Source organism: Dermacentor albipictus, chromosome 10, assembly GCF_038994185.2.
Source record: "Dermacentor albipictus isolate Rhodes 1998 colony chromosome 10, USDA_Dalb.pri_finalv2, whole genome shotgun sequence".
In the NCBI taxonomy this organism is placed as follows: domain Eukaryota; kingdom Metazoa; phylum Arthropoda; class Arachnida; order Ixodida; family Ixodidae; genus Dermacentor; species Dermacentor albipictus.
In genome coordinates this window covers 72,179,858-72,184,044 of record NC_091830.1, presented here as the reverse complement: position 1 = coordinate 72,184,044, position 4,187 = coordinate 72,179,858, and the positions used below count along the sequence as shown (strand labels likewise).

The 4,187-nt window shown below is 48.3% G+C and overlaps 1 long non-coding RNA gene across 2 annotated transcripts; it reads right to left on the bottom strand.

The window, feature by feature from the left end:
• Positions 1–354: 354 nt before the first annotated feature.
• On the bottom strand, positions 355–3,884 carry LOC135898211 (uncharacterized). Of its 2 annotated transcripts, XR_011509019.1 has the most exons (3): positions 3,783–3,884; positions 1,784–2,761; positions 355–1,352 (listed from the first exon to the last, which is right to left on the bottom strand). It is a non-coding gene; the product is annotated as an uncharacterized lncRNA (long non-coding RNA). The 2 variants fall into 2 exon arrangements; XR_010563282.1 differs by lacking the exon at positions 3,783–3,884 and having other exon boundaries at positions 1,784–2,984.
• Positions 3,885–4,187: the final 303 nt, after the last annotated feature.

Below are 4,187 nucleotides of genomic sequence, written 5' to 3'. Positions count from 1 at the left end.
TTGCCATACTGGGCGCTACCCGCAGCGCCAATGTACTGCCGGCTGTAGCACCAAAAACGACTTTGTTTAAGAAGTTTTTCTGGGTTAATAATAGTCCTCAAATCTCGAATTGAAGTGCTTCCTCTATAACTGCTAATTAAGGGATTATTCAGGATATGGTTATTACTTATCTGCCATATCTTTCAGGATACCGATTTCCTAGTAATCACAAAGACATATAACTTCATAGAATATCGGGAAATATCCTTACAAAATTCACCTTTCTTATAAAATTCCGTGCAACTGACACAGACACTGTACTTGTGACATGAAGTCACACAAAAACAAAATGATAAAAAAGCGGTTAGCTAGGACTAGGAGGAAGATCTTTTATTCGACACTGCGCAACTGATAAAAAACTAATACAACGATTCAACAAATAAAACATTGCTTACATATTGCCGATGTACAAACCACGGTGGGACATCGAGCCTTTTGCACTAACGTAATCACCGTTAAGGACACATTTCCTTCAGAAGTTCTTTTTCCGACACTTCGCTTCTGCAAACTTATTAATTACAGTAGTAAAGTTTATATTTTTCACGTGTTCTTTCTCTATGGTCCGTATCGCCAAATTTGACAGCCTTTCATCACTCATGGTGAACGCAGGGACGTTTTGATCAGCTTTAACTTGGAAAAATTCCTTTCACATGGTGCAACTGACACGCAGATCGTGAGGAACAAGCGAAAGATAACGGTAAGATTAGGGAGGGACTCAAAGAAGTTCCATTTGGCAATAAATTCCGGGAACTGTTGTGCGGTCCGTGTTCTCGTCTGTCGTCGTTCTGTAGTTCGATAATGCTTGAGCTTTAGTGCCTTTAGATGACGTCACAGGGTCCTCGCCTTCTTGTACTGAGCTGGGCTGCACGTATTGTGGCTCTTCTCTGACCATCTCCACCACTTGGCTGTCATCGAGAATGCGGGTTTGAGAAGCATCGGACTGATGTACTGGGTCCACCCCAGTGTGCACAAATATACTGGCTTCGAAATTTTGGGATGCGTTGTCTAGCTGCTGTGTTCCTGCACATCTGCATCCATCTCATTCCAACGAATCAACCAGTCTGTCCACAAACAGCTCGTGCGCGTCAGGAGGCATAGATGTACTGGGTTGCAAGCAGTCTTCGTTTTGCCGCTCCCCTTCTTTGCATGCGCATATTCTCGCACTAACCTCTGCGGCGTCATTTGTGGGCAGACGCAACGAGGTCCTCACATATTTGTGAACTGACCCAACCATGGATTGAAGAGTCCTGGCTCGCTCCCTTTTGGTTTTCCTTTGATGAGCCCCGCTGGGTCGGCGCTTTCCCATTTTTATCCTACGGAACAAAGGAAGAACAATAATTTATACCTTTTGTCTGTGACAGCCGTGCGGCAAACTCCCTGAAAAACCCGTTTAAATAAAGAGGCAGGTCGGACATGCTTAAAGCGCCGTCTCCAGCCCACAAGAGCTGGTAGTTCGCAATACTGACAAGGCGACTTCACTTCTGTAGAAGAAAGCAGTATCACGTCTAGGCGACAACACAATATAGCGTGCCATAAGTACGAAGCAACAGTAGAAATAAATCTGCACGTGTACGTCCGGCTACCTTACTAAAACACAAAGCACAACAAGCGATTAAATTAGGTTGCAACAAAACTAAACACAATGATCAAGTATATACAAAATTGCTCTCTGCTAGCAAAGCTTATGACTCTAAAGTTACCTGTAACCAGCTAGCCAGTTCACATAGGTCAAGCGTATATTCACCGGGCACCGGAAGAAGTCCGTCGTCGCCAAGGTTGGTCTTCTGTCGACGTGAATCCGGTGATGTTCTTCGTTGACCGACGCCGTTCATTTTCGCTGTGCAAAACACAAGCCCTTGGGGTCTTGACGACGAGCCGAAAACATTAACGTGCGCTTTTAGAAGCGCAATGCGATGGAAATTCCACTCTTCACGGAGGCCGACGAGTCGCGAGATCGGCAGCGCGACCAACAGAATAAATGTCTTAAACTAGCACTAAAGCAGTGGGCGGGCGTGTCACCGAATCACGCTGTGCTCGCGCAATAGACGAGAAAACCATGGCCACGCGGCGCTACTGCGCCTCCTGACAGCGCCTCAATGTGGAAACGCCAAGCAGCGCGGTCGCGTCGTGCCGTAGTCTCCGCTTTGTTTGCATTGTGCCGTCCGCGCTTTTCTTCGCTGCTCGTTCTCACGGCGCTCCGTTTTCGACGACGGCAGATCGCATGCTTGCGCAACAGCGATGCAAGGATTGCCGTGCGGTTTCAAGAAGGTTGCCGACGCCGACAGCTTTTTTTTTTCGTGGCGGCAACCTCACGATAGGGGAGCGTCTGCTTCTGAACGTGTACGGCGTCGAACAAATTGTGGACGGTGATGTGAGAGTGAAAGCCAAGTGCGTGTCACAGGTGTCCGACAAGATCGTAGACGACGTCGAGTTAGAGGTACGCACCATGTTCAGAAATTTAGCCACTTTTATTTCAATTACGACATAAGTCACACTGGCAGCAGGAACTTCTGTTGTCATACTACTCGATGACTGCAGATCCATTGGGCTGCTTCTTGACGGTTCCGTCACTTCACAAAGGCATGTTCTGGAGTCTGTTTCACACGTGTCTTGTTGCTGCTCAAGAGCTGTGTCGCTGCAGTACGAAAGCACATGTCCCGGTGGTGCTGACTGCTGAGAAGACTGTTGTGATTGCCATTGGTCTGTTTGGCGCCGCTTCCAACTGCATCGCAAATAAATGAAACAGTATGTTCGCCTATTTGTTGTGGGGATTAAATTACTCCCAATAATATGTTTGCAAAGGTAACGTTCCTGTGATTGTGTGCATATATTTTTCTACAAGAGTGGTACCACTACAAGTTATGATACTTGCACACTTAGATACTTAGAAAGCATGGGCAAACAACAAACATAACGCGCACGTCTCGAGCGGCTGCTTTCTGATCTGCCGCTTCCCGACGCACGCGACGACGGCGGCTTGCATTAAATACGGTCTGCTACTACACAGAAGTAGCGCGCGGCCCCTTTCGTTACCTGCACAACTTGTGATTTAAGTGAGTGAGTGAGTGAGTGAAACAACTTTATTTTGTCCACTATAGGCGTAAGTAAACTCCACGCCACCTGGCTAGGCCCACTCGGGGACCATCAGGTGGAACCTGACGGCCCTGTCGCGAGCGCTCTGGACTGCCAGGATTTGAGAGGTCGGATCCTGGGCCCTAATTAGCTTCATCATTTCCTGGTGAGTGAAAGGGGGACCGGCAGAGGCGCAGCCCCACAGGACATTGTGATTTAAGTTGCAGTGTTTGGGAAAGGGAAATAATTCTGTTGAGCTCGTCCATGCCGATCGCGAGGGAAGGCACAGTGCAATGAAATAAATTTGGGGGTTCTAAGTGCCAAAACCATGCCAAAACCACGAAATCATTATGAGGCCCGTTGTAATGAGGAGTCTCAGGAATAATTTTAACCTCTGGGGGTTCTTTAATGTGCACAAAAATCAAAGCACAGGGTAACAAGGGTGTTCTTGCATTTTGCCCCTATCGAAATGCGGCCGCCGTGGCTGGGAATCGAGCACGCGTCCTAGAGCTTAGCGGTGCATCACGTATGAATTTACCGCTAACAAACGGCATATGCCACCACAATTCAACAAAGCGACACGACTAAACAAACGGTCGAGCACTAAAAACAGGCATATGACTATTCCGCTTTCAAGATATTACACGCGAATGCGAAAGTATGAGACTTACTTGACTCGGCGCGCTGCAGTTATCCACACTTGTCGTCTGTCCTTCTCGTACCACTTCCCAGGAAATCTGTAGAACTTCACGGGCGGCATACGACCTTTCGTGTTTTCGAGGCTGCTGTGGCAATCAACAACACATCAGTATTGCGTGCCACCTTTCCTGGCTGATGAGGTCGCACTCGGCATCGGAAAAACCACGCGCACGAGCGCTCCCGCCGTACAGAACACGGGCGCGCGCTTGCGCAGCGACGACCCTCGAAACTTCCATCGGTCCGCTAGGGGAGCATTCGGCGCTGGTGTCGCGCGGGCAAACTTTAGGCTGCCTCGTCTATTACCGCAGTGAATTGCATCATGCGCTTTCTGCGGCGAAGCGGTCGCTGAAAAAAAAGTTTTCTGAAACTGTCGAGGG